The sequence below is a fragment of the Aphelocoma coerulescens genome, chromosome 2 (genome assembly GCF_041296385.1).
Source record: "Aphelocoma coerulescens isolate FSJ_1873_10779 chromosome 2, UR_Acoe_1.0, whole genome shotgun sequence".
Taxonomy (NCBI): Eukaryota; Metazoa; Chordata; class Aves; order Passeriformes; family Corvidae; genus Aphelocoma; species Aphelocoma coerulescens.
Genome location: NC_091015.1, coordinates 108,215,521 through 108,243,483, shown reverse-complemented (window position 1 = coordinate 108,243,483; position 27,963 = coordinate 108,215,521). Strand labels below are relative to the sequence as shown.

Genomic DNA, 27,963 nt, shown 5'->3' with positions numbered 1-27,963 from the left:
TCTGCAATCAAGTTACAATGTTACTTATGTTTTAACCAAGTATTTTCATCTGCCTTAATGTACAGATAAAGCTCTATGTATCCATACATTTTTATCTGCATATACATGCATATGCATTTTTATGTGCCTGAAAGGACAACTCATTTAAAGTCTATGGTGATAAATCCAGAAGCTTAAACAAAAAATATTAAAATAGCCAAGGTGTCCAATAATATATAATGGAAAGGTGAAATTTGAATTGAAAATTTACACTTTATTCAGTATGTCACATGCACTAATCTGTAATAATCCTAAAATCACAAGATAAGAATGACATTAGTGGTTTGAATGAATACTGACCTCTGACTCCCACTTTCAAAAATCCCAATTATGAACTGCACGCTTGAAGTTCTGGAGGCTCCAGCTGCAGCAGCTGTTTAAAACACATGGCTCCTTCTTTTCAAATTACCAGCAGTCCCTTGCAGAAGTTGCAGAAGGGATCACACCAGTGCCTCAGTTGCCTCCAGCATGCAGAGCACTGATAAGAGGCCAGCACAGCCACACAAACACTGCCAGCTCTAAATTGCAGCAGTTGAAAAATGAGTACATATTACTTCAGCTGCTCCTGCCAGAGAGATGTTAGCTTTTAGCTGAGAGCTGTTTGTCTTAAACTACCACAGCTGGATTTCTCCAGCTGCAGAAAAACTGACTGCAGTTTTTGGTGGTGTTACTTTACAGCGGGTGACTGGTGATACTCAGGGCTGTCGAAGGTCACATAAGATTTTTGTGATAACATATATGATAGCTGTGCTGTATTTGAGGATGCTTTCCAATTTTAAATCAAATTTGGAAAACTTTTCTCTGCCAGAAGAACTCAAGGGTCAAATAGGATCATGCCTTTCTTGAAAGCTTCACATCTCCTTCTCCTGTGTGCATTATGCTTTAGCAGAGCTGAGCAGAGTCTTGCATGCAGCTGTCAGAACCGAAGCTGGGGTTGTCCAAGAGAAGCTGGAAAGGAACTGAAGGAGCAGTGGATGTCAGATGTAGTCTGTAAAGTAAAAAGCAAGTGACAAGGAAGAAATGAGAAGGCATCAATGGGAATAAGTGCAAGTCAGCAAGGAAGAACAACAAGCTGTCAAAAAATTATTTTTTTGATTATGAATGCTGGTGTTTCCACTAGCTTCACTGCAATAAGTCATGAATGGTCAGCAAGAATGGCTCTCTCTCAGTTATTGGAACCTAAGTTCAGAAATCCAGACCAGTGCTACAGCAAAAAAAGCAAACTCACCTTCAGGCTAAGCATTGCATTCATATTCCAGCTACCTCCTTTCACAAGGAAAAAAAAAATGGTGTCTGTCTTGCATTCAAGACAGTCACACTTAAATGCTCTACAAGTAGCACACTGTGAGGTTAGAGCTGCAAAGGAAATATGAGGATCCTCACACAGCTTTGGACTGATAGTGGCAGGACTCTGGCATTTCATAAACCTAGTGGAAAAAGGCAAGGCAGAGAGCCTCTTGCTTTTTTGGAAAAGCACAGCTAGAGAAGGGGTTACTGCTCAAGAGAAAACAATAAAAAACTGTAATATATGCTTATAATTGAAGAACTGCTTAATCCTGTTCATAGGTCTAATAGCTTCTAAGGGAATTTAACCAAGTTAGTGAGGTTTGACATTCCTCTGAGAGATGAGCTCACATATAACTTTGTATTTAATAATTAAAAATCTTTTTGATATGTAGGACCCAGAAAACTGATTATAGTAAATTAAAATCTGAACAACCAACCACTTGATGTTATGAATAATGCAGGAAAACTTCAAGACCAGACTTCTCATGTCTGGATGGTCTGCTGAGGATATGGGGCAGTGGAGGAGTTGGCTGCATAAATGAGAACCACATGCTGTTGAAGAAGAGGAATAACATCATCATCTGATTCACCCTCCTCCTCATTAGCACTAACCACAGAGTGGCAAAATGTGCATAATTTTAGCAATAATGTTAATGGTAAAATAATAATAATAGAAACCTAATCTCTGATCTGGGCTGAATGTCTAAAGAAGAAAAAACCTGCCAGAAAATTGAGACTAAAAAAAATCCATGAAAGGAGCTGGAGAAAAAAAGGAGATTAAATAGGTAGAATGAACGGGCTTTATTGTGTCTAAGAAGTATCAACTGGGTCAAAGGAAGGGCAATTCAAATAAAATAATATCTCAACCTAAGATACACAGACATGAGCTATTTTACTTCAATAACATATTAATTTATTTAGATTAAATATATGTTATTTCAGTAACTAAACTAGCTATAAACAAATATAGGTGCATACAAGTAAAAAGAATATTAACATTTAAACACAAGAACCTTGAATCTCCACCTTTCTATCCCTCATCACCCCTCTTCCAGAAATCAATCCCTTTTTTCCAGAATATATTACTTCAAATTAGCAAGCAAAGAGTTAGCCAGTAAGGTCACAATGTCAAAGGTGAAAAAAGGGAAACATTATTGGGGAATACAGAAAATGGAATTTCAAAGGTAATAGCAGTGTAAAACTATTTTAAAGCAAGACTATATCAATACCATATCATGTGAACGAGAGCATTTCTACATCTCAGGCCACTCTGAATTCTACCAACACAATAGTTATCCTTTATCCTCAAGCCCCAATCACATAGAAAATACCACATTCTCAGCCTTTTTGCTGTTATTGAGCTGTTCTCCAAACCAGAGAGGTATGCCATAGTTTTCTTCATACAGGGAAGTGATAAAACAAAATTACTTCATTCAGCCCTCTTTCCATTTCTAAGTAGTTTTTCTATGAACCATCATGGACAATGTGCACTGCAAACCCAAAAAACATGCAAGAAAATCAAAACAAGGTGTATTATAGACAGAAGTCACGCTCTATCAGCTTTACTAGATTTTATTTCTTAAGCAGGTTCTATTTAAGGATGTGTCACAGTTTAACCCCAGCTGTCACCTAAGCACCACACAGCTGCTCGCTCACTCTCTCCCTCCAGCAGGATGAGAGACTAGAACTGAAAGCTTAAAAGTGAGAAAACTCATTGGTTTCCAGCACAAATCCAAACCACAGTCCCATAGTAGCTACTATGAAAAATTTAACTCTAATCCAGCCCAAACCAGCACAGGATGTTTATAGGGGATTTTTCTGTAAAAAGGTGAAACTCTGAAAAATAAGCTATTTGATCTTAGACCTAGTTCATAAATAGAAAGCTTGAGAAACACCTTGGTTTTAAGTGACATGAAACCATTAATTGTTGGTTCAATTTTTGTCAGCAGTTGAATCTTGACTGACTAATTTGTAAGAGATTTTCCTGTAAGTTACTTTTATAGGCATTTAACTGAATTTTCCCAAATTTTTTAACATAAAGAGTATCACGAGTTTTGAGGGGTTGGGGGGATTTTTTTTGTAGTAAAGGTAAAACAGGCAGGAGACATATGCCAATCTTAAAAAGCAAGACTAAGATGAAAAGTCATCCCCATGTTTTCTTCAATAGAATTGTATACTTTGATAACTATTTCCAATTTACTCTCTCAAAGGAAATTCTCTTTAGTAGTGAAGATGTAGCTATTTTATTAAGCAGTTCAGTTTACAGAATAAATTCCATAATCTCTACAGCAGCATATATATAAGCAATCATAAATCTCTTTCTGTACATGTCATTTTAATGTTGGTTCCAGTAATAACACCAGATAAAAATCTTTCAGAGCTCTTTTGGTGTCCCCTCGAAGGGGAAGGGAACACTGAGGATTCATAGATGCCCACAGTTGAAAAGTCATAAGTCACAGGGTCTGCAAAAAGTTACAGAGTTTTATTAGCAAATGATACACACAGAATGGAAATTAGAATAAGCTAGTCCCTTATCTTCTGGTATAAACATATGGTGGTGGATTTTGAATAAGGGGTAGGATGAAAGAGAAGAGGAAGAGATTAAAAGAGGGAGAGGGAGAGGACTAAAGCCAGCACTGGATTCTAGCAAAGATACTAAAATGTACTATAGGTAATTTTTGTCTGGTAAACCATATCCTGTATTTTCTAATTACAGAAATAGTCTGTATATGTGACTAGAATTTTCCATCATGGGGCATAGCAAGGTCAAACTTCTACTGTAGCTCCACATTTTCTTTCAAGTATCTGTTACAGTCATTTGAGCGCTGCACACACAGCACACAGACAAATAAATAAGGAGAGCATTAAACAAAAGCGGGATAAAAGGTGATTGCTGAGAGCTGTGAACTAATGATAATTCTTTTTTTCTGGTTTTCAGTGAGGTACTCAGCAGCATACCTGCAGTGACTAAAGTAGCAGATAATCTACCTATCTTCTTGTAGAATCCCAAGGATCCCAATTATTGTCAGAGGGCTACACTTTTAGTCCTACAAATAGCATCCACCAATTTAAAATTTTCCCTCTTAAAAGGGCTGAAAATAGTGACATCTCTTTTACACTTCTGTTGTCATTGCAAATCTGTGTCTGCCCATACTACATCAATATGATAGCTTTCCTAATTGGATCTATTTGTGGGAGGAGGAAGGATCAGTAGCAGAGAGAGACATAGAGATACATTTTCAGAGCTGAGCTAGGAAAAATATTGAAGCTGAAGTTTCATCAGTATGACAGGAGCTCTGCATCTGATTTCCATGAATATGGAAAACCAGAAAATCTTTCCTTATAAGAGCGTATTTTTAGAAAGAGATGAACATTTTAAATCAGATGCTGTAATTATTTTTTAACAAAAAAAAAGTCTGAAAACACCTGCTTAGAACATTTAACTAAATCTTTGAAGATGCAAGAATTGTTTATGAAGAACAATGGAGAGACAGATGCAGCCCATGATGGGCAGCAAAGAGTGACCCAGGTGACCAGAGGCTGAGCTCTTCATAGCCTACAGGTCTCTCCTCTCTCAGTACCATGACAGAGACAACTTTGTTAGAAATACAGCTTCTATGCTGGTTTATTGCATCAGCCATTGTACAAAGACTAATGTCCAGGTATGCAAAATGTCTTTAACTCATTTTAATGGAGTAGAATAAAATCAATGGCCTTTTACTCACTTATGAATTCACATGAGATACAGGTATTTAGTAAGGAACCATAGAAATGGTTCAGCTCATGACTCACTGACTGTATTACTCATGGATCTGGACTTCTCCCAGCCCCTTAAAAAGAAAGTGATATGTCTTTTTTTTTTTTTTTTTGTCTAGCATCAGTACAGGAAGATATTGATACCAGAAGTTGTCAAAATAAAACCCGAAACCACTCCCTCCTACCCCTCAAAAAAATGATACTGTATGGGGCAGGATGGTGCCTCTGTCAAAAGTACAGTCAACTTGAAATGGCTCATTGTTTTACCCCAGACATACACCAGGTTCAGGTTATTCAAAAACCAAACCTACCTTTTGGTATTATTTTGCCTAATGGAGTAGAAATTAATGGTTTGGAAATTATAGTTTTACATCATGTTATGGGAGACAAAGATCCTATTTACTGCTCAGCCTGAGGGATGGAGAATTCAAAGCTCATACTTTTCACTGCCCAAGAGAGTGTCTTGACGAAAAGAGGATGATCTCAAGCTCTTGCTGTGAAAGCTAATCCATTTTGTAAAAGGTACAAGTCCAGTGGCAGCAGGAATAGTGCCCAAGTAGCCCAGCTTCCAAGTGAAGTATTTTTAGCTCAAAGCACCTCTCAGATTGCAGAACACGAATTTTGAATACAAAACTCCATAGTTTTTGGCTTATCATCTTAATAGGATTTTTATTAAGTCTTGAAAAGCTAAAGAAGAATAAATAGATTTAAGTTAAAATTTATTCCCTTTTCTCACCAAAATACCTAAACTAAAAATTTCAAAGCCTATCTATTGTCTACCATAGTGCATAGAAACAAACTAATTTTCAAAATTTCTGTATAGTATTTTTCAAAAATGCTTTCAACACATTGCAGGGGGAGGGGGAATGATGTTAATAACTTGTGAATAACCTTTCTAGTTGCTGTTGCTTTTTTCAAAAAACTATTTATTTTTGGTTCAGGTGTTTGTTTGAAGCACAGAGGCTTTGTAAGGTCAGTCTGAACACAGAGCTATTGCTTAATTGTAATAGCATTTCCATGACACTGTCATTTAGTTCTCCTAAGTGACTTCACACTGGGGATATGTTAAAACTCTTGTCTCACTGCCTTTAGTTCTGCTTCATGCTAAGTGGATCTCGCACTGCAGCATTCCTGCCAGTAGCACTTTTACTTACAACAAACATCTCTAAACTTAAGAGATAAAGTCTGGCTGCTGCCGTGGCGCTCCCTGAATTTCTGTTTCAGATAAGAAGCTTCTGAATCAGCAAAAAATTTTATGTGTAATTACTAGAGTCAAGTTTCAGCGTAATATCTATATTCCCTCTCACAGAATTATATTTGTTGCTTTGATTTTTGCAGCTTGTACCTTCTATTAAGGATGTCGATTATGGGGACAAACTTATCATGGCCTGTTGCAATAGGACAAGGGGTAATGGTTTTAAACTGAAGGAGTGTCTATTTAGATTATATATAAGAAGGAAGGTTTTTTTACAATGAGGGTGGTGAAAACTGAAGCAGGTTGCCGAGACAGGTGGTAAATACCCCACCACTAGAAACATTCAAGGTCAGGCTGGAGAGGGCTCTGAGCAACCTGATCTAGTCAAAAATGTCCCTCCCTGCTCACTGCAAGGAGTTGGAAGCAGATGACCTTGGAAAGGGGTAGTAAGTAACAGCACTGTGTCCCTGGCTGGCTACAGAGGCTGCCAAGAGAGGGACAGTGAGAATTGAGGTTTAGCAGTTCTTTTCAAAGTTTTTTTCCAGTATACATACATAAGTCCATGGGCCCTAATGGGATGCATCCACGTGTTCTGAAGGAGTTAGCAGATGTCACTGCAAAGGCCATTTTCAATAATCTTATTGATTATGTTGACTGGAAGAAATATCTAAAGATTGGAGGAAAGCCAGGTGTCATCCTATTGTTAAGGAGGGCAAGAAGGACAGGGAGCTACAGGCTGGTCAACCTACCTAAGTCCCTGGAAAGGTGATGGAGCTGCTAATCCTGGAAAATATTTCTAGATACATGAAGGACAAAAAGGTCATCAGGATTAGTCAGCAAGGCTTCTCCAAGGGGAAATCACGCTTTACCAATTGGATTAACTTCCATAACGAAATGAGTGGGTTTGTAGATGAGGAGAGAGCAGTAGATATTGGCTATCTGGACTTCAGAAAGGTCTCCCATAAGATGCTCATAGACAAGCTGTTGGAGTATGGATGGACTGGACGAGTACACAGGCAGGTGGATCAAAAGCTGGCTAAAAGGTCAGGCCCAGAGGTGGTGATCAGAGGTATGAACTATTGTGACAGGTCAGTAACTACCAGTGTACCTGTGTATCCCAGGGGTCAATACTGGGTCCAGTCCCTTGGAATGTCTTCATTAATTATGTAGGTGACTGGGTAGCAATTTTGCTCATATTACAAAACTGGGAGGAGTGGATGATACACCATGATGGTCATGCTGCCATCCAGAGGGCTCAAACAGGCTGGAGAAACAGCTGATGGGAACTATATGAAATTCAGCAAGGGCAAATGCCAAGTCCTGCATACACAGAGGAACAGCCCCAGGAACCAGTAAATGCTGGGGCCACCCAGCTGAAAAGCAGCTTGGCAGAAAAGGACCTGGGTGTTCTAGTGGACACTAAGCTGGCCATCTTGTGTCTTTACAGCAAAGAAGGCCAGTGTTATCCTGGGTGGCATTAAGAGCAGTGTTCCTAGCAGGCTGAGGGAGGTGATCCTTCCCCTCTGCTCAGCGCTGTCGAGGCCATGCTTGAAGTGTCCAGTTCTGGGCTCCCTAGTACAAGAGACAGATATACTGAGAAGAGTCCAGGCACACAAAGTTGATTAAAGGACTGGAGCACCTCACTTATGAGGGAAGGCTAACAGAGCTGGGATAATTCAGCCTAGAGAAAAGAAGGATCAGGAGGGGTCTTATTAGTGTATACAGATAGCTAAAAGGAGGTTGCAAAGAGGATGGAGCCAGGCTCTACTCAGTGGAGCCCAGTGACAGGACCACAGGCAATGGGCACAAACTGAATTACAGTTTGGGGAATTTTTAGCAAAGTCAATGGAAAGAAGCAGAATCAAGAAGAATTAATTCTCATTATACTTTATTTAATTGCTCATTTGGTTTCCTTTGGGCACAGGAGAAGGGAAAAGATAAGCACTTTAATCAAGTGAATTACCTTTAAAGTCTGAAATAATCAGATTACTTCCCTTATGATTAAGGCAAAACTATTGTCAGTATCACTACTAATAAGTTTTAAACTGTTCTTGAATATGTTTCTAAACCAAATGTAGGACTAATGCTTGAACTCCAGGGTTTATCCCAGCACAACTTATAAGTCATTGTTGTCTAACCCAAGTTAGATCTATGACTGGCTTTTTCCTCAGTTGCATCAGTGGTCATCAAATTTCTCTTTAAGTGGTATGTATGAAATTTGTATTAAATCTTTGCTTTCTTTGCTGCTCTGCTCTAATGTACAATCAAACTGTGAGAAAAGAGAATGGAACACAGGCTCAAATTTGGGCTGAACATGTTACCATGGAAGAAAACAGGACCTCTCTTAAATAGACAAGGACCTGTCCCAGGCAGAGGACACCCTGGAAAGAAACACAGTGCCTAGAAAAGCTCCCTGAAGAGTGCTTTACAGCCTCTAAGCAAAACATATGCTTCTCACTACAGAAGTCACAACCACAGTAATAGTGGGTAATTCAAACAGAACTGGGGCAAACCATGGTAAACCCATGGATTGGGTTAATTATAGCATTAAAGGAATGTCTGTCTCATCTGTGATTCCACAAGCCCCTTTCCTGAAGGAGTGAGGATTCAAATCAGCAGCCTTAGTATCAAAAGAGAGTAGAACCAACAGGTTTATATGCACAAAAGGAATTTTAAATCATCCTAGTTTGATCAAGTCACATACATTTATGCCTTCTTGAATTGATCAAGAAGTCCCTCTTTATCTTAACACCAATCAAAGGTAACAAATATTTATCGATTTATTTTTCATTACTAATTTCAAATTGAAGCATTTATCTTATTTTCTCCTTTGTCAGGGTCAAATACCAACATTTTTTTTACATGGCTTTAATGATGGCTTCAATGATGGCTTCTAAGAAACTGCCTGCAATGCAAAAGCTCAAGAGGTGCTACACTTTCAGACAAAATATCGTTATAATTGGTGGTTAGTGATTCTTAAAAACAAATGTGATAGAGGTCAAATTATAAGGTTTAGGCAAACCACATTTACTGACCAGTGTAAGTTCAGTCACAATAACCATGATTCCTATTATAGCTGATTTAAAATAAAAAAAGCTAGGGTTCACCCAAGCTTCTAAATCCTCCAAAGTAAAAAGCTTAGCTGTGTGCATCTAGAGAAATAAAAGTTGCAGAATTTAAAATATCTTCATTTGATCTGTACAATCTCAGCAATTCTGGAAAAGGATGGACCCCTCTTAAGTCTCCTATAGACTTTGACTACCAACACTGTTTGGACAGGATATTTAAAATTTCTCAAAGGAATAGGAATAATATCAAATTACTTTTAGCCAAAAGTTTCAAATGCATGTATTTTATTTCCTATGATACCCTACCTAAATGGCATAATTTAATTTTTTTTTCTTGGTACTTAAATTTTGGGGGTACTTAAATTTTTACTCTTAAAAAGGCACTTAAAGCTGAACTCTTCAATATGTTTATTTCCTGTAGCAGAGGCTTCAAATACTAATGCTTTATAAATCATTTTCACACCAACAAAAGGTTTTTTCCCATTCCTCTCAAGATCAATTTTTCCTCTTCTAGCTCATCATCCTTAACCGCTTTACTGCTCTTCCCCAACCTCGTATGCTCACCAGATATTAGTATTAGTGGGAATGTTTTCATGTCTCCTAAGCCTTTAAATCCTCTTGTCTATTAATGCACCAATCTATTGCGGTTGTGTACAAAATAAGTCCACAAAGGAGCTTTCAGTGCCATGCCAAAAGGAAAAGATTTCTCTCAGAGGACAGTTTGGGGCCTGTCCGCTAGTAAATTTTATTCCTCTCACCACATTCTTACTTCTTTAAAACTCTTTATGTCTTCTACTTCTCAAAGAAGATCATTTAGACTACTATCCAATGTCCTGAATTGCTCTTGGTGATACAAACAGGAAACTATAGCTAACCTTAACACCTTAAAATCCTTTTCCAACAGATCTTAAAAGTCTAAATCAAATATGCTATGTTTTCTCAGTAATAAATATCAAAAAAATTATTGCATATTGACATTCCTCTCACACAAGAAATAATCAGGATTTGAATTTTCCATCTTCATGTCACATTTCACCAGTGTCTAAAAACTAATATGGTAACAGCTTCAGGCTTACCTGGCTTGCAACTTTTGTTTTTCAGCCAGTACAAACAACTACAAGTACAGTTAATATGAAAAAAGAAATATTAAAAAGTCATAGAAAACACTTTGAATCCCAATCCCATTGGTCTGTTCCAGCTATTGCAGGGAAGAGATACTCTCATGATTATCAATGATGTGAATAGCAAAGAAATTCAGTTTTACATACTTTTTTCTCACATCTGGCATCAGTAAGTGTGATTTTGTATTTGGTTTATCATCTGATTTGTAAGATGATTTTTTTTTCATCTAGATAAGAAACACGAATCTTGGATCAATTAGAAGTATTAACATGATATAATAAAGGATGGAAGACCTGACCCACCCAGCATTTACCATCTCCCTAAATCATATGGAGAAATGCCAGTACTGGGGAGAAAGCTGAAGTCTTCACGAACAAAGGGACACCAAGTGCAAGGTCTCATGCCTTCCAAAGTGGAAGGTTCTCAGGAAGCAAATCCGCACAGCAGCTCCAAGAAACTCTTTTAATGAAGGTGACCTGCAGTCTTTGAAACCTGTGTTGCTATAAAGTCTCCTGACTATTTTCTCTGCCAGAGTGTTTATGCAATAAATACTTATGATTGTCTGATATCTCTAAGGGTTTCTTATAGCGTACAGAAGCCATATTTTACTACCTTTCTGTACAGAACCACTACTGTTTATGATTCTCTATTCAAATAAGAGACTTTTTTTTTTTTTATTTTACATGGCTAAGCTACCAATCAAATGAGATTCTAGTAATAAAAAATTGGAAACATCTAGTAATTTCTATTGGCTTTAACCCCAGCATGATCTGTCTTACCTACCTGTGCTTACAGTCCTTTCTGTTTGGCCACCTACTTGATTTCATTGATATCCTAAATTATGCAGTTAAAAAAAACCCCAAACTTCTATTATGTAGCTAATTCTACCTGCAATCTTTTTTACTTCCTTTAACCTTGAGACTCTGAAGACTTCAAGAGAATACAAAACTCACAGAAATTGAACTCTGAAGGAAATATCCGAAGCAGGCCAAAAGAGGGAGGTGATTTCCAGTTCTCGAATGAAGGGGTGGTGAAGGCTGCAGAAAACAAAGAGCCCAGTTAAAATAATTTCAAGACAAAATATTATTTCAGGTTTGTTTGTACTAGAAACACTGTTTTAAACAAAAAATCATCTGTCATGTTTTTATTTCTCTGATGAATACCTCAAAAATATTGCTAATTTTTCATAGACATTGAACAGTTCTCAACAAGAATCAGTCAAAATACTCTTTGAAGCATCACCAAACTCTGCCTTCAGGAGCTCTGCTGCATTCTGTCTGGCATATGATCACAAAGTGGAGAAATAAGACTGAGGTACAAACACTGAATAAAACCTAAACATCATTCATATCAACTGTCTCTCACTTGGGCTAAGAAGCAAGTAAGACCCTCTGAACACCAGCTGGAGACTAGTTTATAGCTATCAGCACTTTCCTTTTGGTAAACGAATGCTTGATATTTGTTGATATGATGCCATTAAGATATTATAACATGCCCATACTTTAAATTCACAACTCCCAAAGAGCTTGCCATTATGCTCAGACAGAAGCCATTAACACACTAACAAGGCAGCAAGAATACTACAGGGAAAGTAAAATTTGACTTAGTTATCAGCTTCATAAAGTACATCAAAGAGTACAGATGGAATGGCTGTTCCTGTCAGTGCATTTACGTCTCCCCATTTATAACTCTTTTCATAGCTTTTCCGACTGTATTTCTTATTTAGTTATTAGCTTAAATCAGAGACCAGCAAGCAAGGTACACTATGAATCCACAAATTTATCTCTCTGGTGATACAAGAATGATATTGCAGAGTCTGCCTGGGTTGGAGTTATGGTTCTTCACAGCAGCTTGTACAGTGCTATGCTTTGCATCTGCAGCTGCAGAAGTGCTGGTGCCACAGCAATGTTTTGCCTGTTGCAGAGCAGTGCTCACATACCATCACGGCTCTCCCTCCAGCTCCACACCACCCAAATCCAGGAGGCTGGGAGTGTATCTATACTGTCTATGTTTGCTGGTGTTGTGATGTTGCTACTTTGATTTTGGTGTGAGGAAATTTGTCGCTGCAAGCAAAATTCATGAAAAGTATATAATGTAAATATTCTTGATGATTCCTAGATGTGTGTTTCTAAGAGATGGGAGGGGGAATGTACTGCATACAGGTGAGCTGGGGGCACCTCTGGGAAACTGTATTTTAAAAAAGGCACAGGAGGTGTGGGAGAGAGGAGCAAGGAAAGATGTGGGAGAAACAACTCTGCAGACACTGAGGTCAGTGAAGAAATAGGAGGAGGGGCTTCAGGTTCAGGAGCAGAGATTCCCCTCCAGCCCATGGTGAGACCGCAGGGATCGATCCTGAAGGACTGAATCCTGTGGGAAAGACCCACACAGGAGCAGTTAGTGAAGAACTGGCTACCCCAGGAAGGACCCAATCCTGGAAAAGGGGAAAATTTTCCCCAAATCAGGACTGTTTTGTCCTTGATGATAAGGCATCTTCCCATCTTAATCTCAACCCACAAGATTTTCCATCTTATTTTCTTCCTCTGTGCTGTTGAGGAGGGGCTGGGAGAGGCTGGGTGGGTATCTGACAACAAGCCAAGGTCAACTCAACTCAGCTGGTTCGGGATATGGACTTCTCAATCCCAAATGTTCACTATGGCATTAGTCCATGTATCCTGGGTGCATATTATCTCCCTAAGTACAGCTATAAGAAATGCAACAGCAAGAAATTGTTGCCATTCCACATTTATTTCCCACTCACAGCTTGAATAATAATTTCACTCTGCCATGAAAAGGCAGCTTCAAAGGTCTAAATGTCACCAGTAGAGCTTCTTCCTTACAAATACTGATATTGAATTTCAGTGTCTTTCACTTCATCTGTCAGTGGAAAGTAATATTTTGTCAGTAATTCAAGCAATTCTAATTGACAAAATCTGTGCTCTTAATGTGTGTCAGTCAGGCATCATAATTGTAAAATCAGTTTTCACAGAACCATCAGTATAGTGTAATGAATAATATTGAAGAAAGACAGCATAAGACACAGAAGGAAATTAAGTGGTAAAGGCGAGGAAAATTTTGAGATTCACAGCTTACAGAAAGACAAGTAAAAGTTTAGTACCATATCAGTTATGGAAATATTTGTGCATTTGAAGCATATATTGCAAACCTATTTTGTGCTTACTCAAATATCTCTAACAGAGGAAAATTAAAAGGAGAAAAAAAATACTGAAATTAGCATTTTATTTCTAGGCTGTCCATGTTATATTATTATAATATATGATGTAATACATGTCATTCATATTCTAACCCATAATTTATAATAACAACACAGAAGTAAGCTTATACAGTGCAATAAATATGGCTAAGAGCAATCATTACCTTATTGTACAAAATTTATTTAGTGTTTGAACTAAAGTTCAAGAAAATTGCATGATGATAAGAAGGTTCTGGGAAAGTACCAAGCGTATGCAAAATTTCTAAAAGTGTTTTGTGTTGCTTTATGTGCAGAAAAAGTCACTGAAATATGTCAGCAAAATGTGCTTGTCCCAGATCAAACCATCATATGTATGCACCTTGTATTCAAAGATATTTGTACTGAGGTAAATTTATGGTAAGTTTAAATTGTTTTAAAATATAACCTCACCTTTAAATTGAAAAGTATCTCAAAACAAAAAAGATGTGAGGAATATGCATTACATACTAACTGAGAGTTTAAAAAAAGGTGAAAAACAATCAACGTTATGGTATTAAAATAGCAATTTTCTTTCAGTGAGTTAATAAGTCTTGCAAATACATGTTTCTGTACTCTAAACTGGTGCCTTAGTAAATGAAAATAATGGTGGTTAGAATGGGATTTTGCATCTCTATAGTATTGCCCTAGGGCTAATCCTAAATCTTGTAACTGCTTAAAATACTGTATGTGGTTTTAATAGAAAATAGCCACTTAACTCACTTTAATAGCTGACAGCTGAAAAAGGTTCTTGCTTATCTCCTGAAAAATTGAAACAGTGACAGTATATGGAAGCTCCTTTTTTGTATCTCCTAGGTGACACTTAATATGCATTCAATTCAGATAACATCCTTGTTGTCAGTCAAACAGGAAAAGCAAAAACGGTATCCACATGCCTATACCCAGTTAAGAAATGCTAAAGCATCCACAGAGATCAGTAAGCTTCTCTATATTTGTAAAAGTTATGGTGAAAGCAAAAAAAACAAACAAAACCAAACACACACACACAAAAATACCTCAAAACCTAACACTGATTCACTAAATAAACTAGAAATTATATATTCAGGTGAACATTTTCGCTTGTATTATTTATTACTGCCTGGAAAATCCCTGATTAGAGAATGAATTCTTTACTGCAGACAGATCTGGCAGTTTATGACCATGCTTTACTGAGGTTCTTCTTTTTTAAGACCTCTTTTAAGACCTCTTCCTTTTTTAAATAGGAACAGTTCCTTTGCATGCCTCAATTTATACTATATTTGATCTGAAGATATCAAAATATGGAAAATGTACTTTTTTATGTCTTCCAGTCTCACTTTAGAAATTATAGTGGCAAAATTTCACAAACAATAATGCAGAATTTCATCCACCTGAGTTATTACTGGGTTGCATATTTTATTACACATGCATCTATTTTCCATCTGCTTAAGTAGGTCTTCAAAAGACTGTTATTCTCTTCCTTCACAATCCAAGATTAGTCATTAAAATACAATGCATATTATTAGCCTGTATAGAGCAAAAACACTAATCTAGAAAACACGTCTTTTGCTATTCAGTTTGACATTTGACACTGCATTTTGAGCTCAAAGGTGGAAAGTCACTGTAACCCTATCCCATTTTTTTCTCCTCATTCTTTCTTTAAAACCAAAGCCAAAACTACAATCCTTTATCAAGGACATAAGGATTACTTCTACGTGAACTCTAACATATGGTATATCTATCACGTTTTACTTGCTTAAAAACTGAAGGTACACCAAAACCTAGAATCTTTCACCACTGATTGAGAAAATCTGTTGTACAGTCTCTCTCCTTACAATACCTTATTTTGTTCTGTCATTATTTTGCACTGAGAAGTTATTCCACAAAGATATTTGTATAACTACTAGTAATTTCAAAACAAAACAAACAAACGAACAAACAAAAAAAAAACCAAAAAAAACCAAAAAGACCCCACCATATTTCCAAGTACAATAGGAAGCTATCCATTAATATTAACTGTAAATTTGTTTTTAGGTATATTTAGCAATTTCCTCTAAAAATCATTCCCAGCATATATCCAACCTAGCCCATCAACCAAACTGTCAAAATATTTCAAGAGGTGAGGAAAATTAAATTAATTTCAAAGTCAAAATAACAATGATTTTAGTCTTAACTCCTTTCTTATCAATCCTACGTGCTCAAATGTTTATCAGAAGATAGTCCAAACCTAATGAAGGATTGTTACAAAGCTATAGTTTTCAAGATTTTCCTCTTAGTTTTATAAAATCTTTAAATCTATTTATAGCTTCCCCCTTAAGAAATCTATGATTCTTACATCAATATGAACTCAAAATATTCAAAATATTAACCAAGCAGACAGAACATATTTTTTAATACAGATACTCTTTTTTGCCCTCTGATTACTCCCCTCTGAACCCTAGACTACAGCTGGGACAAATTCCTCTCATGCACAGGAAGACCACAAACCATTTTGAATTGCTTGAGCTAAGCCTTAGGCTATGTCCAGGAGTGTGCTTGCACTGAGGCACGCATCATCTTCATACACACTCTCCTCCAGGTGAAGCAGGATCCAGCCCTGCTTCAGAATCTATATCATAGTAGCAGAGTACCATGTTGCTAAAGCTCTAAAAGAAATGGAGAATACTAGCCTGATCATGCCTGTCTGTAATGCAGCTTCTTAGTTTCTGATTCAAAAGTTCTTTTGGAGCATCTTCTGGTTTGACCCTCTCTGCCCAAATGCCTGGTAATGAGGTAAAAATTTTTAAAAAGCAAAAATCTTTAAAACACATGCCCAAAATTCTAGTTTAAAATAAACAAATTTTAATATCAGATTACAAGTTTTTATACTCTTAAGTCCACTCCTCTATAAAATAGTTATTAGAACTAATGTCTATTTTATTACTTTTTGACGGATAATCAAATAAGAAATTTCATGTTAGGCCTGTGGATTAGAAATTGTGTTGCTACTTTACCCTGTGTCTCTTGCCTAGGGATGACAGCTGAGATGAGCTTCAGGGGCCAAGAGGGAAAATGCGCCAGAATCTAAGTCAAAACTCCAGGCATCTCACTTGAACTCTGAGTATCTGTCAGAGGCTGAAAATAGTTTATGCCTCAAACAATGATATAAAGCTACAGCCACAGAAACCTCCTTGAAGAACTTTGGACTGTAAGTCAAACTGCTGATTAGATTAAAGGAAACCCACTGTTCAATCACTTCAGGCTGAGGGAAAGGTATGCATCCACAATAGGCCGAGCCTCCTAATGAGTTTGGGGTGGGGGAGAGCACAGCTCACAGAAGCCAGGTTTACAAAGACTCCCCTCAATCGAGGGGGGAGGAGGAGGTGCAACCTCTGGTGAGAGGCAATAAACACCCATCCTCCATTACACAAACTGGCCCAGCTGTGGAACCCCCAGCCCCACAGGGCTCATCACATCTGCTGTGAGAGACTGCCCCCCATCCCAGGGGGACATGGCAGGACATGCCTACCTAGCCTGAGCATATACACCCAGGGGATTCTGTGCCTTCTGGGGGGACCTTCACCACCGGGAAGACCAGCTGGAGAGGATTGTCGAGGCACCAGTGGGACCCACGGAGCAGTTATATTCTTTTATTCTGTCTCTGTCACCCCTCGTCCCCCCGCCTATTTTCTACTTCTTTCTTTCCCCTTTTCTTCTCTCTTTCTCTCACATTTACTATACAATAAAACCCATATTATTGTCACTGACATATGGTCTCGTTTGCACCTTAATTCAGGCAGAGGCATGTCTAAGAACCTTAAAACTGGATCTTAACATTTATTGACGTAGTTGGCAAGTGTAACATTCTCTGACCCAAAGTGCCTTTCACAATAATCTTGTCTTCTCTCACGAAATTATTTCATCTTCCTTATCTACTTCATCTTATAAATCTAAACACTATTTCTTTTGAGCGCCTCAATGATCCTCTTCAGCTGGTCTTCCCGGTGGTGAAGGTCCCCCCAGAAGGCACAGAGTCCCATGGGTGTACATGCTCAGGCTGTACATGTACATGTCCAGCCATGTCCCCCTGGGGTGGGGGGCAGTCTCTCACAGCAGACTCTGGGTCTGTTGCCCCACATGCAGCCCTGTGGGGCCAAGCCTCTCATCTGAAAGTCTCGTAGATGTGCCCTGTGGGGTTGGGGGTTCCACAGCTGGGCCAGTTTGTGTAATGGAGGATGGGTGTTCATTGCCTCTCACCAGAGGTTGCACCATGCACCCAAAACCTCCTCCTCCCCCCTCGACTGGGGGGAGTCTTTGTAAACCTGGCTTCTGTGAGCTGTGCTCTCCCCCACCCCAAACTCATCAGGAGGCTTGGCCTATTGTGGATGCATACCTTTCCCTCAGCCTGAAGTGATTGAACAGTGGGTTTCCTTTAATCTAATCAGCAGTTTGACTTACAGTCCAATGTTCTTCAAGGAGGTTTCTGTGGCTGTAGCTTTATATCATTGTTTGAGGCATAAGCTATTTTCAGCCTCTGACAGCTGCCCCTTGGCTCAAACGTTGTAATAAGTGTCTCTTTCCTAGCAATCTTCAATAGTTTGTGGGTCATCCACAGGGGTGATAAGTACATAACGGATAGCAGGAGAAAAGACAGAAGAAGAAGTAATAATGCGAGTAATCATGCAGTGTACAATAGCTATCCCAATCATTAAAAATGTAAATCCAATAGCAATCATCAGTGATCTTAACACTATCTCAGTCTAATGAGTAGCTAAAACATGTTAGAATTAAAGCTCCCACAAAATATGCAACAAGAATAATGCATAAGAATCGAAACATATTTACTGTTCATGACATATCAAATCATAACATTCTGTTAAAAGTATGTTTCTTCAGTCAATGAAATTCTGTTTAAATTTTATTGACAGTTGCACTGAACTGGGACAACAAAAAATGCTATGGCCATATGTGGTCTTCAGGCACATCTAATGGGTTATTTTGAATGCATATTGGGAATGGAAAACAAGGTTTTCAACTATTTTTGGCATGCATTTGAGTTAACCTTTTTGTTCCACTTCCTGAATAGTATTGTCCTTCTCATGGTAATGCAAAGTGCCCTATCTGACAAAAATACTCACGTAATAAATATAGACTACCTATGACCCTAATATATGTATTAGATTGTAAAATGGCCTTTTCTGACAGTTTGTCTGAAAGTATTTGGGTCAACTGCATTGTGGCAAAATAGGAAATATATTTTCTTCTTTCCCTGCTCTATCACAAAGGTGAAAATTATATTGCTACTTTTTGCCCTGGAACAGGCCTCTTTTCCTGTCACTCCAGCATAAACTTCAGCAAAAAAAGAAAATGTAACTACACGTTCAAAAGAGGAAAAAGTCAAGGGCAGATTTATTTTGTATCACTTAAAGCATGACATGAATATTTGAGTGAGTTATTCTTCTGTTTGGTGAGAAGAGAAAAATGTATAAATCCCATCATTCAGAGTGAAACACTACCCCCACTCAACTGTTTACACATGTTATTAGAAACCATAAAGTCAAAATCACATGCCTGAAAATCTATTTTGAAAATAGTGAGCTTGTGAAGAGCATATATTAATTACACAACTTGCCTTGGCAGGACTAGAAATTTAATATTGCTCTATTAAGAACAAATATTTTTCTCACTTTGGCCTAAAACTTGCTTTAGACTTCATTAATTAGAAATTATATATAACACTAATAGGCCAGAACTGTGTCATGAAATATTTTTGAAGAAAACCTAAGGAATTATAACATTGTATTTTACTTGTGTAAAGAGGTATAATGTAGAAAAAAGAATTCTGAAATACTTGCTTCAAAAATTAACAATTCGCAATCTGTGAATGAAGGATTTGGAAAGTTCATTAGAGATGCATTTGATAAAGTGCATTTATACCTAGCTAATCTGAAAACTATTGCTTAAAGCAGTCCCAAGATGCTCATCACCATCAACACATGAATACTAAATAGCCAGGCAGTTTTGCTCATAGCTGGAGTTTTGTACATCAGGCAAGAAAGGTTTTTTAACAAAGCAGCTCTGTCTGATTCAGAATGGCCCCCAATGCTATCCAAAATGATGGCTCAGCCTTCACTACATTAGGAAAATACAAGAACTCACACATAGAATACTGCAGTCTGACATCTTAATGCAACTGACTCCTGCACAACGCTACAGCTGTAGCTCCAGGGACTGAATTCCCCCATTGTTGGCACCAAGTCGTTTGCTAGACTGGCACAGTGCTGGCCAGCTGGCAGCACAGGAGCTGGACCAAAGCCCACAGGATGCTCCCTGCTGCCAGCACCCTAGAGGACACTGCCTCCAGAAGAAGCCAGCCCAGGAGAAAGGGGCTGCCACCACAGCCCAGACCACCAGCCAGTGGCACAGCAATGACTTGGCAATGGTAGCTGCCACCACTGCCTCCTCCATTTCATCCCCTTTGGCAGTAGCAGCCCACCTCCCTGTGCCAGACAGAGCACACAGTGACAGTCACTGGAAGTGGGAAGAGAGAATGAAGAGAGAGAAAGGAAAGAAGAGCGTTAATGAAGTGCCTGTAACATTCTTGTAGCAAACAAATTTGCAATATCAGGCAGTAAGATCTAGCATGCTGCATGGAAGAAGTCCGTATCTTCTCTCAGCTCCAGGAAAATTGCTTCTAGAAGACAGACTCTTAAAAGCCTGTACATGGAGCCTGGCCTTTCCTGCAAAATTTGCTCAGCATTCCTCATACCTGAGGTACTGGGGTGTGTATATATAAATATATATGTATATATGTACACTCCTATAGATACAGGTGTATAGAGTGTTCCTATTCCTGCAGAAAAAGGGAGTAAAAATCAAATTTTTAATCAGTCGGTGAAACAGACCATTGGATGTACTTACATTGGATGTATTTACATTTCTATATGGGGATGAGCTTTCTTAATCCAATTTCATTCCCCTAGAATCCCAGCAACAAACTCAGTTCAGGGACAGAGCATAACTATTAGAAAAAATATATTTAAAGGGTTCACCTGAAGGCGTAAAGAAGCCAAAGAGTGGGATCAAATCCTGGTAGTCTCTCACCTTGCAGAAGTCTGAGACACTTTGCATGCCCTGGCATCTCAGTCCTGAGCCATTACATGACACTGACAAGCCCATCTTTCTCTCCCAGTTCCACATAATTCAAGTTTTTTTGCTTAACAGTTTGCTGTATCCAAGCTCAGGATAAGTAATGACCAGTCAATCTCAAAAGGTTTCAAGGTTTAATTCAGAGAAACATCTGAAGGGCCTAATATCCCTTCCAGCATAATGAGCTGAATAGCTCATGGAAATCAGGTCTCTGTAGACATTTCCAATAACTTGTTTTTAACAAGGATTGAAATGTTACAACAGCTTCTCCTGTTGTTTCAGTATTTCTTTATATTTTCCTAAGGAAAATCAGACATAATACATAAGGGATGTGAAGGGGGGCATAGGGAACAGAGGGGAACATGATGAATAGCAGAGAATTAAATTAAAGGAATAAAATTTAAAAGTACCTCAAGATTTAATCAAAATATTCAAAGGTTTTTAGGTAGCTAGTTATCCATGGTTTCCAATTTTCTTGTCAATTTTTTTCCCAAATGTTTAAATTTAGAGTGAAGAAACCATCTTACATTGTATCATAACAATGTCACATCTTTAGATGTGTGAGCTCTTCTTCAGTATTGTTCTACTTGAAATGTGCTTGTTTGAGCTACTGAGCCAGGCTAAATCTGAGTAATTATCCTAGGGTAACATAATCCTTGTCTACAAAGAGTACTTATTCTCCATAGGACGAGGCCTCATAGCTAAGTTCTGCTTTAGTTTCAGTATGGACATAATACAAGATAGCCAGATGTGTCACTGATTTGCTATATGCAACCTTGAAATTCAGTCGCAGATAAAGTTCTTATAATAAGGAAAGATTCTGTTCAAATACACATGTAAGCTTTTTAGAACAACATTTCTTAATATACATTTTTATTCAGTTCTTGGTCTTTGCAAAATGTCAGCCTGTGTGATTTCCAAATTATGTGACAGAACTACTCATTGCTCACATACCTACATCTTTGATAATTCTACCCCCACAGGGTTACCTTCTGTTTAATAACAAGTTTTATTCCTGTACCCCATGCAGTGGTTGTCCTCTGCAACCATGGCATTACATCACCCTATGACACAGTTAAGGTAAAAAATGCACGCTGGAACAGATTGTTCCCTGCTGCAATTCCTTTAAAGCCAAGTCATTTTCATCAAGGGTGAACTCAGATCACAGTCTTTTAAAATGAACTCCTTAGTATTTATTGAAGGCAATCCAAAGAATGACTTGTTTCAAAAAAATTCTCATGAAAATTTTTAATGTACCACTGGCTATTATTTCAAGGCAGGAATGGTGTATTTACAGTGTTGTCTTAATCTAAAACATACAGTAGCATCTCAACATTCCAAGACACAATTACCTTTTAAGTTCCTGAAGTGAAAAGGTCAGGCAAAGACTTCCTGAGTGGATTTAATAAACCAATAATAGATCTAGGTCTCCAGTTCTAAGTAGGGCTTGTCTTTGGTTACTTACCCCTTAGTTTATAGAGTACAGAAAAGTTTACAAATACTAATTTATCAAATGTTAAACTAGTTATTCTTACCTTTCCCTTAAGTATAATATCCTTTTCCAATTACCTTTCCTTTTGCCTTGTGTTGCTTAATTTTTTGACATCCGAATACAGAGTTCAGGAGCTATTCCAATTGTATTTTAATATTTTATGGTTTTGAGGTTCTTCGTCCCTGTCTTAATCTGTCTCTATCAAGGCTAGGGGGCTGGCATTAGTCTCAAGAATATAGAAACAGCTAAATTTTTGTGAGTGTCACATCAAGTATAATACCAATAGCCAAATATAATACCAGTAGGCAAAAAAAAAAATTGACATTTTATGTAATGTAAAAAAGTGAACCATGCCACTCTACTTGAATGAGAAGGGGTATGTATATAATCTCATAAAATCCAATATATTTTGATCCACAATACATTTAGTACTTCAATGAACCAACAAGGAGGTAATAGTCACACAAATTGTATCATGTTAAGAGATTTAAGATTATATTTCTCTCTGACAGAATATAAAAATAACAGGAAACCACACCAGGGTCTAGAATGAGACTCTCAAAATGATGTATATGATTGGAATGGTTTTGTCTTGAAAGCCAGATGGTTTAACCCCAATAAGGCAGAAATTTGTTTTGAAATATTGTTTAATGTTGGTCCAGCCTCACTTTCAAGGTTGTGTGTAATTCTGGACCCCACAATTAAAAAATGACGTTAAGATGCTTGAACTGATGCAGAGAAGAGCAATGAAGTTAAGGAAAGAGCTGGAAGGAATGACCAAGAAGGCTGAAGACACTGGCTTTGCTGGCTTTGGAGAAAAGGAGGTTCAGAGGTGACCTCTGTTCTCCCTGCAGCTTACTGAGGACAGGAAGTGGACAGGAATGTCCTGGGTACTTTCCCTGGCAACCAGTGACAAGACACATGGGAAAGGTTCAAAGCAATGTCAGGGGAGGTTCAGACTTGACATTAGGAAACTTTTCTTCACTGAGAGTGTGGTCAAACAGCGGAGCAGGCTTCGTAGTGAGCTGGTCAATGCCTCAAGCCTTTCAGTGTTTGAGAAGCATTTAAACAATATCCTTAATATACTTTAGCTTTTGTTCAGCCCTGAAGTGGTCAGGCAGATGGCGTAGATGATATTGTAGGTCCCTTCCAACTGGAACTATTCTACAGTTTTCATTCTGAATCTTAAAATTTTCAAAACCTCATAGAACAAGACATCTATCTCCTGATAACCTACATTCAAAAAGAGTTTTGCCATCATTAAAGGGGTAGGACTTGACCCATTTTTATGAAGCAAAGGACAATACAGACCACTTTTCACCCATTAAAATAGCAAGAGGTGAACATTATCTCTTTTCAACTTAGTTATTTTTCCAAACATGCTGCAATTCTGGGTCTGCCAAATTTGTCTGTCTCTTCCTTGTACTGTTCCCAGTGCAGTTTGCCCCAGAAGATGGATACAAGCATCAAATTATTGGCACTGGTCTGGCAGAGGAGTGGGGGACCAAGAGACAAACTTCCCTTTACTCTCTCAGCTAATTCTACTTCTTAGTCATGTTGCAAAGGGTGTGAATCAGTTGTAAACAGAAAAGGCCCTTACACTTTGGAAAACATCCAGGTGATATCTGGTACTTGTGCCCCATGCTGTTCACCACACAGACTTGAATAAAATACCACTCTTTCAGACAAGCTATGCTTGACCAGAACAAGCTCCATTTTGGCCACATGTTCCTGTCCTTGATGATTATCAAGGCCTAAACAGTAAGTGCCTAAGTACACAAACTGAGCAAACCTGTAGGAACCCAGAGTGCTGAGAATATTTCTCTGCCTGTTTTTAAGGGTTCTTACCCCCCTGAACAACACTGTTTTAGCTTCAAACCTTGGAAAAAATTACCAACAGTCAGACAAGAACTAGAAAATACAGTGGTGTGAATTAGGTGATAGACTACTATGTAAGATTGTCACAGGGTGAAAAACTTAGAGGTTTTGGGCTTCTCTTTGTAGTACATAGATAAGAGTAAAAAATACCAAAATGGAGGATTGTTGTCATTCTCTAAACCTTCTTCTCCTTCTTCTACTACTCCATATTCTGCAGTAAAAGTAGTTTGGAATGACTGGATAGAAAATTCTGCAGTTCCTACTCACGTTACTGAATAATTGGTAGGAAAATGAAAATAATGTACATTTTTAGTAACTATTGGTTAAAATATCTTTAAAAGGCTGTGTAAATATTGATAGAGAGGCTTCACTCCTGCTTTTCTGTGCTCTATGCTGTACGTGGGTCACACTAGTGTCTCTGTTCCTCTGATAGGACTTAATAAACAACCATCTGGAAGCATTGAAACTCAAGGAAAAGTCTTGGTTTATCTTTGAAACTCCTTGCAAGGACTTTCAGCAAATTCTCTCCCATCCAGAGGGACTTGATTTACGGCACAGTTCAGTGTCAAAACGTATAAATATACTCCCAGCCCTTAACTTCAGAAAGATATTCTGTGGAAATTCTGGTTCTGTCCAGTGACGTAGTATATCCCACTTGCTTCTAAAAAAAAAACCAAAACCCAGACCAAAGGAGACTGAATTGTCCTGGCTGTTGCTCTCCAGAATTAGTAACTGTGTTGCTGGGGTAATAAAAGGTAATGGTCAATGTACCCTCTATATTTTACAGTCTCCATCCATTTTTACCATCAGTCACATAGGCTCTGGATGTCCATATCTCATGTTTACATAAAATCAGGAACCCAACAGAATTGCATATCCATTGTAATAACTGAATGATTTACTTATTATTTAATTCAGTGGAAGAAAATATACTTTTTAATGCATTTAACCTAGGCTAAAAGAATTTTAAATGCATCAAAACATGATTTTTCCTTGAAAAGAGTACACCAATAATAGAAAACACTCTGCAGTTAGGAATAGATTAGGTATTTAATTATTTGGTACAACCTTAAAAGTGAACATTCCCCAGGCAGAGAAGTGATTCCCTGATACAAAAATCAAATGCATCTCTGGAACTTGGCTTGAATTTTGTACTAAGGTTGCACAAGTAAGCAAGTATCATAATTCTTAACAAGGTTACCACTTCTTAGGTATAAATAAAATATTGAGACTTGATACGCATAGCATTATTTGGACATATGTCAACGTTCCTGATTGCAGCCGGCTAATTACTGTATGATTTTAGATACTACAGCATCAGTTTTTAATTTTGTCACTTGTCTGCTGTGCCAAAATCACTCACAGGAGCAGACTCTACAATTAAAACTTCTGCAATAAGTAACGAGCAGCAAGAATGTCAATAATGTGTATGCCACAGAGTAGACTAGGTCAGCCTTTGGCCTACATGTTTCCTGAATTTAATTGATCTTCAACAAGGTTTTATTACTTTCCTCCCACAACATCTAAATAGAGTCACCTGTGACAAAGAATGAGTTCACTCCCACAGAAAAAGAAAGAAAAGGAAAGAAATAAAAGTTAACGTTGCTGTATACACAAGATACTTGTATGAAATCAAGGTAATGAAAATGCAAAAAGCCTGTCATTGTCCCTGCCTTGTACTTTAAATATTCCACAGGGTGCTTTTATACTTCTTCATCTGACACCCAGCCTTCTACGAGTTAAGGAACCATATGAGAACATCAACGCTCAGTAATTCCTAAAGTCTCTGACTTCACAGCTGAAAAAAACACTTCAATATACCACAGAAATATAGTTTAAGAGGTCAAAGTCAGAATGCTTATTACCCTTTAACCCACGCAGCAGATTTCCTCTCTGCATGTTTCTTTCATGGTACTACCACTCCTGAAGATGCAAAAGAGAGTCTGTGAATCCAGGGAGGCCAGAATACTTTTGTGATTTGTGCATACTCAAGGTAGTTATAACTTTGTTCTTGGAAGAGGCTGCAGGGCAGTGTTTATCATCAACACTGAGAGAAGTCCATGTGTTCAAGTCCATTGAAAGTGAAGACATTTTTGAAAAGATAAAGTTACAGTTCCTTCAGAGATGATTGAATATTTCTGTTTCTGTTTAAGAAAGCATCAGTGCAGGACATGACACTGTCTCCTTAGAATTTTTTTGTTAATGTGGAAACATCGGAACATGCCACATTACACTCCTGTAACAATATTTAAATATATACCTTGCAAATGGTTTGTTCTGTTCATTCCAGGCTCTTGCCTGAAGATGCCTCTTTTTCTCCAAGGACTGCATGCCTAATTGAAATGGCAGCAAAAATTACAGGAGGAAAAAGTGACCCAAGGACTCAGTCTTAAGTATGACACTGGCTCTGATCAATCACTAGATTTGAAGAAGAAAAAATCCCCAGGGCAGTGACTCTCCAGATATACAATTAATTGCTTATTGAAAGAGAAGATAGGCAACAAAATGTCTTTAATTGAACTGGTGATAAACAAGCAGAACAAAAACATGCATATGAGAAAATCCTCCATTTTAAGAGAATTTGAAGTGCTTTTTCCTGGTTTGTCATTCTTCACTCTGAAAATAATACACATCTACAAGCCCTAATTTATACAGAATGTGCACTGCTTATGCAATGATTACTACAAAAAAAACCCCAACCATGTTTCAAAAGAGTATTTCTAGTATTAAACTGCATATAATGAACTTGTGAATTTGTGGTGATGGTATCCCCCTTTCCACAATTACTAGTTCTCTGGACTCTTGTTCTGATTCAGCTATTTGATACTTAGGTAAACAAAAGCAGTGCTGCCCTGCATTTTTTTCACATGGTTATTTATAAGTTCAACCAGAAATGCCTTAAGAATCCACCACAAATAAATTATTTGATAATCAAGGAGTTAGACCATGTTAGGTACTCAGGTAGAAATGAAAAGACTTCAAGGATTGTGATTAGGCTGTCTATAATACTTTCTTATATAGAATTCAGAATTACCTTTAGATTTACCACATTTTGTTTTCACATCTTTAAAAAGAAATAACTTTTTTTTTTTTTTTTTTTTTTTTTTTTTTTTTTTTTTTTTTTTTTTTTTTTTTTTTGTTTCCCTGTTTATGAGTAAGACAGGAAGAGAAGCCAACCAAGAGCTTATGTGTCACGATTTAGGGGAGGGAAGGGACAGGTGGGGGGATACAGGCTGCCTGCACATGAAGACTGAGCAGATGAGGTCACTGTGACAGATAGGAACAGCCTCACATTCACAATCCCTGCTCTTCATGAGGGACTTGAGCTACCTCACCATTTATTGGAAGGACAACACAGCAGAATGCAAGCAATCCAGTAAGGAAGAAATTCTTTACTGTGACTGTGGTGAGGCCATGGAGGCCCAGAGAAGTGGTGGATGACCCATCCGTGGAAGTGTTCAAGGTTAGTCTGTGTTGGGCTTTTGAACAGCCTGGTCTAGTGGAAGGTGCCCCTACCAAAGGCAGAAGGGTTGGAACTATGTAGGAACCCAGAGTGCCGAGAGGATTCCTCTGCCTGTTTTTAAGGGTTCTTACCCCCCTGAACAACACTGTTTTTACCTCCAACCTTGGAAAAAATTACCAATGATCAGACAGGAACTAGAAAATACAGTGGTGTGAATTAGGTGATAGACTACTATGTAAGATTGTCACAGGGTGAAAAATTTAGAGGTTTTGGGCTTCTCTTTGTAGTACATAGATAAGAATAAAAAATACCAAAATGGAGGATTGTTGT

At 37.9% G+C, this 27,963-nt stretch overlaps 1 long non-coding RNA gene across 1 annotated transcript in view; it reads right to left on the bottom strand.

Annotated features, from left to right (window-relative positions):
- Positions 1-322: 322 nt before the first annotated feature.
- LOC138105856 (uncharacterized) overlaps positions 323-27,963 on the bottom strand; it is a 49,175-nt gene continuing 21,534 nt past the window's right edge. Inside the window, exons 2-3 of the long non-coding RNA XR_011148742.1 lie at positions 11,421-11,504; positions 323-1,027 (exon numbers count right to left, since the gene is read on the bottom strand). This is a non-coding gene — a long non-coding RNA (uncharacterized lncRNA). The remainder of the gene's footprint in view (positions 1,028-11,420; positions 11,505-27,963) is intronic.